Here is a 10,624-nt window from a genome sequence, read left to right as displayed (position 1 = left end):
GTTCAAATATTTTCCACCAATGGTGGAGACCCAGCTGTAAGTCTGCTCTGTGAGATAGTCCTTTGTGTTGCTCCTCCTCTTATCGGCAGTTGTTTCCAGTTTTGATAAGCCTTTTTACCCTAGCTACGCAGAAGTAGAAGGGTTTTAATGCAAAGATTTTAGCCTAAATTAACTGATATTTTCAGGTGTTTAAATGTTGCGAAAATGTAGCTCCTAAATTTCCAGTGAGACTGGTTTTCTGAGATATAGGAGAAAGGAATGGGGGAGATATGCAGCTGATTCAGGAGCCTTTTTCATAGTTCCAGTTTGGTTTTGTTTGTGCACCAAGTATTTGCATATAGATGAGAAGCTGAAGGAGAGCTAAGCCAAGCACAGGTTTTTGTTTGTTGTGCTCTGAAAAAGTGAGTCTTTTGATCAAATTTGTTGTATTATAAGAATTCAAAACCTAAATCCTGTTCTTAATTAAGTGCAGTCTCTTCCTCTTATGGACATTGTTGTACTCTATCTTCTGGACACAGGGATGTTAATGTCATGGATGTAACATCTGTCAATGTACTCTGACAAAGAACTAGATCATTGTTCTCAAAGAAGAGGCACCTTATTTTGTGAGTGCTTTCTGTGGCCAGTGCTTCATGCTGTATAGTGAGATAGAACTGCTCCAAAGCTTTACAGAGCTTTGGATTTTAGACGTCTTCCAGTTACTCACAAGCACTCTTCTCCTTTTGCACAAGAATGTCTATCTTTAATTATGAGTTGTGCAAAACTAATAATCAATAGTTATTTTGATATCCAGGTGAAGATTGTTTGTCACTATGACAATCTCACCAGGAGACTTATTTGCAATATTCAAAATGCATGGTTTGGATACTTCTACACACAGGGAAGAGGCAAAACTAGAACACTTTGAGAGATAACTAGCAAATGCAAATGTTAAAACTGGAAAGAGGGTCTTAGTTTCAGTTATACCTCTTGCCCACCAGGGGACTTGAGAGGCTCCTTTCTGCTACTGTGATTTGCCATTGGAATGGGCTGCCCAGGGAGGTGGTGGAGTCACCGTCCCTAGAGGTGCTCAAGCAAAGCCTGGATGAGGCACTTAGTGCCATGGTCTAGCTGACTGGCTAGGGCTGGGTGCTAGGTTGGACTGGATGATCTTGGAGGTCTCTTCCAACCTGCTTGATTCTGTGATTCAAGAGAAAAGCACAATAGAATCTGGTTACAGAATTTTGGACTTTGAACCCCAACTCATGGGGCTAGTTACAGCTTCAGACAGCACCCAAACACTTTCAGCGAGTTCTGTCTATGCCCTGTCAGCTGCTGAGGCTTCTGATTCATCTCATGCTTCACAGAGTGCTGGGGGAAGGAGGGAGATGATCTCTGACCTTATGCTGGCCCCTCTGGACAACCTGTGTGTGCCTCGGCAGGTGTAGGCAGGGTGCAATAATGCAGTGAGACATAACACTGCCAGAAGCAGAGTGCAATGGCAGCAGGAGCAAGCAGGCATGAACACAACGGCAGAGCATGTTGTGTTGTCTGCTCATCTCTTTGTATCAATGCAGTCTGAGACTAACAGGCCTTTGGGCACAGACTAGCCAATCAGGATGGCACTTAGCCAAGCCTGACCGTGTTAGGTGAAGCCATAGGCTTGCCCAAACTTGGGAAGAACATAGGCCTCGCACGAGGCAGGCACAAGCCAAGTGTGTGTACCTTGGATGCAAACAGGATGCAAACAGGAGTAAAACAAGTCTGGGCAAGCCAGAGTGCTTAGACTCAGCAGCTCCAGGCTCTTTGCCCTCTTTCCTGGTGTTACTTCTCCACATAAGAGCAAGAGGGAGAGCAGAAGAACATGGCTGGGCAAGCCAGAGTGCTTAGACTCAGCAGCTCCAGGCTCTTTGCCCTCTTTCCTGGTGTTACTTCTCCACACAAGAGCGAGAGGGAGAGCAGAAGAACATGTCTGAGCAAACCCGGGCATGTTCAGGCCTGTTTTGGCCTATTCAGGCCTACCACGACGCTGTTCACCTACTCTGTACTTCCTCTGCCTGCTTTTCATTTTCCAGGCCTTAGGCCGTAAGTCATTTACTGACAACCACCATTAGAATACTTTTGCTTGTAGTCATGGGTATGTGCCCCTGTGAAAGAAGGAACTTGTTTCTAACTGCAGTCTCGCCCTGCAGCTGGTCTTGCTCCTAACAAAGGCATCTGGACATTAGGAAGGAGTTTGTCACAGCAGGAGAGGTCGGCGTTGGAATGGCTGCCTGGGGAGGCAGTGGAGTCCCCATCCCTGGAGGTGTTCAAGAGGCACGAGGCACTTAGTGCCAGGGGTTAGTTAAACAGGGCTAGGTGCTGGGTTGGTGTCACGGAAGGCAGTTTGGGAGGTTGTGAGGGAAATACGCCAAGGCTCACTTGTGGATTTCAAGTGATTTATTGCTCAAACACGGAGCTCCCCTCCCGAACTAAATTCCCCACCTGAGTTCTTTTAGGATTGAAGTTGTAGAATAACAGTTCAGAAAATAGCAGATAAAGGAGAGTCTGTGGTTTTCTTAGAGTTCTTTTGAGTCTTTAGGTGAGGAGTCCTTTCTTTGGTTCACTCACGATTCAGCGGTTCAGGTTCAGCAGGGTTCGAGGTTTGGGCGGTGTCCCTTTGTTCGTCAGGATCGGGCCCAAGCAGGTTTCAGGCCTCTGCGGGCCCCTTGTCGGGCAGGGCCGATCAGGAGCGAGAGGTCACCGCGGCAGGAGCGAGGCAGGCAGGCAGGCAGCGAGCGAGCAGGTAGGAGCAGGTACCAGCAAGCTCAAGCAAGCAAGCCCCGGTCCAGGCAGGCACACCACTTTTATAATGTTCAAAAGAGGTGTAACCCTCCAGCCCAAGCTATTTACGTTATTCTTACAGACTGGCACAAATTATAATTAACCTGTATAATTGGACAGTCCCCACCAAAGCAACCTGTAGCACCACCCAAAGCTCGGCCCATCAGCAGGTGCTCAGTGTGCATGAGAACCAAGGCCGAAAGTTGGAAAACAAGGCCAATGTTTACCTTTTATCTCCTCTAGGGAGGAAACTTCTCATGGGACTAGAGGATTGTTTTGGTTTTACGATGCTTCTGGCTTAAAATGTGAGACACTGCAACTTTTACAACAGGGAGGCCTGCTAAGGGCTTCTGCTACCCTCCATGACAGTTGGACTGGATGATCTCTGAGGTCTTTTCCAGCCTGCCTGATTCTGAGAGAACTGCTGACAGAACTTCACAGTGCCTTGATGCTGAGCAGGGGCAAGGGCAGCTCTATCTGTAGGATACTCTTCAAGGGGCACAGTAGCTTGATGCAGGGAGAAAGCCACCTTACAAAGGTGTGCTTGTCACAGTCTGTGCATCTAAACACACAGACTGGCATGTAGCTTTGAGATCTCATAACTCAGTGCAGACAGGATAATCCAAGCATCCTTGCTACCTAATCTGCAGCTGCCAACAGGGGTGCAGTCAAAATTCAAACCTTGGCAGCTGCACTTCTCTGTGTACCTATCTACAGTGCACCTAATGTCTGAAAGTGCTCTACAGTACTGACAGCCTTTACATGCTCTTACTTCAGCTTGGGTCAGGGAACCTCTAGAGGTCCCTGGATCCCATGATAGGCAAAGCAGAGCTATGAAGCTGAGCAGTATATACTCAGTTTTTTCGTGTAATTACGGCATATATGCTGTCTCTGAGTCTGTGCTGAAGAGATCCAGGCAGTGAGCTTTGATACTAGTTCCTGACCAGCCACACTGTTTAACTGTTGATCTGTTTCCTGCCTTAAACAGGACCCCTCCATGCAGTGAGACTCAGGACAAAGCCCTGAACTTGGGTAAGTTTCTCTTGGCACTATTTTGAGAAGTGGTGTGGAAAAGATGGATCCATGGTGTTCCGTTAGAACACACAATGTGGGGCCCCTTGCCTGATCACCCTAGCACTTCTTCAGCTCAGGCACAGGCATTTATCCTCCAATTTCATTTAATATTAAAGGTACTCTAGTGGGCTACAGCACAATCTGCTTATTAGTGAAAAACCTACATGGTAGCAACAATGATGCAGGAAGCAGGGAGAACAAGTGCCATGACTGTCTCTCAGCAACATAGTTATGAGCCAGCTGTCTAGGGGTCTGACATGGTCAGGGTCAGGGGACCCTCAGTGGGCTGGTGGTGTCCTCCAATCCCACAAGCAGCCAGTAGGGTCACTTCAGCTGAGCAGTCACTCCCAGGCCAAATGGGGCTGTGTGTCTGATCACAGTCATCAAGTTCTTTATTAGCTCATCTACATTTAATTCTATATTAATCACGTTTTAAAGATGCAGCTTGCAATATGAAACATATAATGCTTCTCAAATAAACCATAATGCAAGCAGAGTTAATACTGCATTTTCAGAGAAGGTTTGCTAGCAGGTTACCCTGTCTTCATAAAAACCAGAGCAGATCCAGCAAACTGACCCAGCACAGACCCTGTGCATACTTAACCCTCAGTTCTTTATGCATGACATGCTCTGTAATCTCGTTTTCTTTGACATTTCTGAGATACATTAATCTTTTCATCCTGTGAGATCAAATCTGAACCTTCATTGATTTTATGCTAAGGCCTCTAGACAGTAGCTTCTCTGCCCTTCCTGCAGTTGATTGGTTGTGTTTCCTGTCTATTTCCTCTGTGTTAAAGTACATTTTCCTTGTTAGTTCAGACATACTGCTTTACATCTCTTTTAACCTATCAGCCCATGTCTAGTTGTTCTGAATGTATGTTAAACTAATTCATGTAACCAGAGGGAATTGCTTTCTCCCATCAATGTGTAAAGTGAAGTCTGTGCTGCCAGTCCTGTCACTGGAGTATATATCCCCATTAATATTTTGTGAACTAGACACAAAACCAAGAGACTGCTGTCAATAATGCTTGTGTTCTCTGGCTGTCCATCACCTATGAAGGTAAATTACTTTTCAGTTCCAACAAGGGCTTAGATTCTTCACAGGCTAAGTGAATTAAAGAGCAAGGAAAGACTGTATATCACAGGACTGTATAAACTATTTGAAGGCTATTACTGGAAGATTTCAGATACATCTGATGGGGTCTCCAGCATGCTTTTTCCTTTGTGTGCAGCAATATTCTCTGATTCACTTTCTCAACTGGCGTGAAAAAACTTTAGAAGAAGCAGGGAGGAGTGGCTGTTTTTTTCAGAATGGCTATTAGAGAGTTTTAAGGAGGAAAGTTCTTGCCAGTATGGCAAGAATTGTTATGGAACTGATTCTGCTTGGTTTCCTGTAACTGTACAACACAATCTCCTAAGTGGTCCCAGGAAAGCAGATTTTGCTTCTGAGACATCCTGGGTTTAATTTCTAACAGATATTACTCGGCTGTGTGAACTTTATTGTATAATAACTGCACATTACATCAAATTTGTAGAAATGGGATATTTTGTTACTGATGTCTGCTTGGTAATTCCAGCTGCTCTGACAGTTTGTCACAGGACACTACACAGTTGTCTTCTGTTTGTCTATTTTTTTCTTCACAGTTTACCATAGACCTCTCTTTTTCTCACTTGCATGCTTCATCTCCACAGCATTTTTTGAACTCTGATGCATTAGATATAAAACTGATGTGAAGCTATTAGCAGATGAAATATCTTAAGAATATCAATACTAGGATACAAAGCTTATTGGTGTAGATTTATACTCCCCACCTAGTGAATGAGAACTGTGTCTCTGCTGTTTGGGTGCTTTCTGAACGTGCAAGCAACTATTGTTCTTGGCACGTGTGTGACTGATTGTTTCCAGAATGAACAAAACATAAGGCAACATCATTATGCCTGGTAGATGCAGGCCACACTCTCAACTGTGGTCTTGTTTTTCTAAACGAGTTAAATGGTTTCCAGAGAATGATGTGCTGAGCTATTTGGGACCCATTTCTTTCAAGCAAATGATGAAAGGATTTTCAAGTAGTTCCAAATGGTCCATATTTACTTTGTTTAACAGTCGAGCATAGTAGTCACCTGGAAAGTATCTATAAAATATTTAGGCTGTGACACAGTCATTTGCTTTTATTTAATCTTTCCTTTGATGCTAAGCACTACATTTATGGATAATAGGACTTTATTGTATTAATGAGAACTTAATGTAGTAATGAACTGAATAATTTTGTTTACAGCTTAACTCTGTATGGAGTGTTCCCTGTACACACATGCACGTTATGAAAGGCTGCATCAGCTCATGTTGGGAAAATTGTTGCCTCATTCTAGCAGAGAACAGAGGATATATATATATATATATATATTTGGTAAAGTGGCAAATCTTATTCATATCTTCATCCTGGTAAGAAGTAAAATACTCTAAGGAATGTTAACTTTTTGGTGTAATTAGGAGCTAATGATATAAAGCAGCTAAGATGTCTGACTCCTCAAAATCACTTTACTTCCCACCAGCTTACAAAAGGACATTTCATAGAATCATAGAAAGGAATAAGAACAAAGCAATTTAAAATATTACACATTTATCAAAGTTCCTAAGATTGCCTAGGGCAACATATAAAAGAAAGGAAAAAAAACCGCATAGCCCTTGTTTTCTTCTTTCATTTTCTATCCTGGCAGTAATTTCTTTGTGAGATACCTTCAGAATAAATATTTCTTGTCCCAAAGGAAAGTTCTTTTCATTGCACTTGTGTTATCTCATCAGACGAGATTGAGATCTATCATTAGTTTGATATTTATAATCACCTCTGTTGGCACCTGAAGAATAAACTGAAGAGAGATTTCTTTGAGCACCATGACTGTGAGCAGGTTTCTTTTTCTTAAATGCTACAAACAATACAATTCTCAATGGTCTTATGTCCTCTCCAAATGTTCTTGAAAGAAAATGTTGGATTTCTGCCTTTCTAGACTGCCCTTTCTGGTTTGTGTCCTCTTCCCTTGTAGTAGTATAGCTGATAACAAGATTTAAATACCAATAAATACTTCCTGAGCTTCTCTGGTGGTGAGGCTTGTTTGATGGTGTTAGCTGTTGGTGGTGTTAGCTGTTGTTGGTGTTAGCTGAGGCTCTGGAGATCATTTTCACAAAGGTCAGTATGTTTCATTCTGCTAAAATCCTAAGTCAGTGGAACTGAGGATCTCATAAAAAGTTGAGCTTCATTTAACTATGTCCAAACAGATATGGATTTCTTGTACTCTAAGCCATGTCACCATTTGTGTGTATAGGAAGTGGTATGACTACCCGTAGAAAAAAATAAGAATAGTCAGAAAACTTCCTTTTCTTTTTTAGTTTCCAATCCACTTTAATCTGACCAGATAGAATGAGGCAATGACAAACACTGCTTTCTAATGTTTAATAATGATAAATAGTTTCTGACTATTTAGCATTTCTTATTGTCCTTAATCAAGGGATTCCCTAGTAGTCCCTAGATCTACATGAGTTCAATAAGCACAAGTGCATCAAGTGCAAGGTCGTCCTGCACCTGGAGATGAATAATAACAGGCACCAGTACAGGTTTGGCGGCTGCCCTGCTGGAAAGCAGCTCCCTGGAGAAAGATCTCGGAGTCCTGGTGGACATATGTTCTGCATGGGACAGCAATGTGCCCTTGTTGCCAAGACAGCCAATGGCATCCCAGGCTGCATCAAGAAAAGTCTGTCCAACAGGTCTAGGGAGGTTCTTCTCCCCTTCTACTCTGCCCTGGTGATACCACACCTGGAATATTGTGTCCAGTTTTGGGCTCCCCAATTCAAGAGAGACAGGGAACTGCTGGAAAGAGTCCGGCAGAGGGCCACAATGATGGCTGGGAGACTTGAGCATCACCTACCAAGCGAGACTTGAGAAACTTGGGGCTGTTTAGTCTGGAGAAGACTGAGAGGAGATCTTATGAATGTGTACAAATATCTGAGGGGTGGGTGTCAAGTGGATAGAGCCAATCTCTTTTTGGTGGTCAGCAGCAATAAGACAAGGAGCAATGGCTACAAACTGGAACACAGAAGGTTTCACCTCAACATGAGGAGAAACTTCTTTACAGTGAGGGTGATGGAGCCCTGGAACAGGCTGCCCAGAGAGTTTATGGAGTCTCCTTCCCTGGAGACTTTGAACACCTGTCTGGATGCGTTCCTGTGCAGGATCCCTAGGGGATCCTGCCTTGGCAAGAAGGTTGGATGTGATGATCTCTGGAGGTTCATTCCAACTTCCAAGGTTCTGTGATTCTATGATACAGTGAATACATAGCAATGTGTCTCCAGTGAATTCAGAAATTGCATTTCCAATCTCAGTATCTATTTTTTTAACATGTATTTGTGCTTAGATATCTGCATAAAGATTCAACAGAAAACAGTACCCACGAAATGGAAGTAAAAAAATTGCTGGTTCTGAGTATGACTCACTTATCTGTTCCTCACAAATGACTTCAAGATTATTAATGGCTGTTGCCCTGATAAAATGTGTGCTTGGTAATTTGGACCTTGTGCTTTGAGAGGCTTGCAGGTTGCCAAACATTTCCTACATATTTGAGCTAATAAGTGACAAATGAAAAAATTATCCTCATTTTCAAGAGGAGAGAAGGAATTTAACAGTTCTTCCAACTCAAAAGAGAAAACAAAACATGAGAGAATCAGGAAATTAGTTGAGACACATCCAGGAATCATCATACTTTTAAAAAAGTCTTTTTGAAGAGAAAATTGCCAAATTCCTTAGAGCTACATTTTGAATCTGATTCTATTATTTATTTCTTATTGCAAAGGAAAAGACTCGTTTGTTTCCTAAGAACACAGAAGGAGTAGCTGCTATTTAAAATGATGTTTTCACGTTAAAACTCAGCATAAAGCATATCTAGCAATTTGAATTACCAGCTTTTGTTGCTCTTGCCACTAGCCTGGGCTTTCATTAACAATTTGCTTCATAACACACTTTCCCCCCACTATTAATCCAATAACTTTCATTAAAACCTCCCTTTAAAAATACAACACTAAAATAATGATGAACAGCAATGCCAAAGACTGACTTAATCTTTAAACAGTGCCAGCAGCTTTCAGAGCAGCTCAATGTGCTAATTACTTCATACATTTTTCACAATGTCATCTTTAAGTTCTGATTTGTTTTTTTACAGTAAAATCCTACAAATTTAGTTTCAAATGACTATTTCTTTCTGCTTTATATGGTATATTTTTTAAAGAACTGGATAACTTGCTAGCTGGGAAAGAGAAAACTGTTGAAATAAAGCCTATGGAAGGGATTTTTTTTTTCTGGCTTATTATGCCAGCAATTTTTAACACTTTAACCTGTACATTTCGTAAAGGGCAAACCACCCCTATAGTTAAAACAAATCTTCAAGTTTTAAAAGTGAGGTTTGAGAGCACCCAGGATGAAAGCGACCTGGGGGTACTGGTAGATAGTAGGCTGAAGATGAGCCAGCAGTGTGCTCAGGTGGCCAAGAGAGCCAATGGCATCCTGGCCTGCATCAGGAACAGTGTGGCCAGTAGGACAAGGGAGGTTATTCTTCCCCTGTACTCAGCACAGGTCAGGCCACATCTTGAGTACTGTGTCCAGTTCTGGCTCCTCAATTCAAGAGAGATGTTGAGGTGCTGGAAGGTTTCCATAGGAGGGCAACAAAGCTGGTGAGGGGCCTGGAGCACAGCCCCGTGAGGAGAGGCTGAGGGAGCTGGGGGTGTGCAGTCTGGAGAAGAGGAGGCTCAGGGGGGACCTCATTGCTGTCTATAACTACCTGAAGGGAGGTTGTAGCCAGGTGGGGTTGGCCTCTTCTGCCAGACAACCAGCAACAGAACAAGGGGACACAGTCTCAAGTTGTGCTGGGGGAAGTCTAGGCTGGATGTGAGGAGGAAGTTGTTGGCAGAGAGAGTGATTGGCATTGGAATGGGCTGCCCAGGGAGGTGGTGGAGTCAGCATCCCTGGAGGTGTTCAAGAGCAGACTGGCTGAGGCACTTAGTGCCATGGTCTAGTTGACTTGGCACTTGGTGCCATGGTCTAGCCTTGAGCTCTGTGGTAAAGGGTTGGACTTGATGATCTGTGAGGTCTCTTCCAACCTTGGTGATACTGTGATACTGTGACTGGCTAGGGCTGGGTGCTAGGTTGGGCTGGATGATCTTGTAGGTCTCTTCCAACCTGACTGATTCTATGATTCTATGACATTGCAATAAGGTAAAATGAACCTGTCTCTTGAGTCTTCTAACTACACTATTCCATCCTTGTGCCTTAAATTAATTAGAATGAGATTTAGGAACTAAACAAAGAGAGAACTTCAATCCATTCACAAAGGTACAAATGCCAGTATAAAAGACAGCTGGATAAATCTCAGTTAAGAGATTTAGGAAAAGAATTTATCTGAGGAAATATGTCTGGGCACTCATGCTTTGTGACATTACAATTTGCAGTACATAAATGTACCTGGGAATCCAACTTCCAAACATTCAGGGTTAAAAAGGGCAATCTATCCTAATTTAAAATCCTAGGGACCTTAGAGGTTTGCCAGCCTTATTGCAGTGAGAGGGATAGACTGTGTTGTGCACTTCTTGCATTAGAAAAAAGTGAAGAAAAAATAACAGCTAAGTAGGGAAGATAAGCTTAGCAATGATCAGATAAGTGCGAAGAGATAATGACTCAATTAGGATGCTTTAGGTAGCTAAGTAAGATTT

Source organism: Pogoniulus pusillus, chromosome 5, assembly GCF_015220805.1.
Source record: "Pogoniulus pusillus isolate bPogPus1 chromosome 5, bPogPus1.pri, whole genome shotgun sequence".
NCBI classification, from domain to species: domain Eukaryota; kingdom Metazoa; phylum Chordata; class Aves; order Piciformes; family Lybiidae; genus Pogoniulus; species Pogoniulus pusillus.
This window is presented reverse-complemented; position numbering follows the sequence as displayed.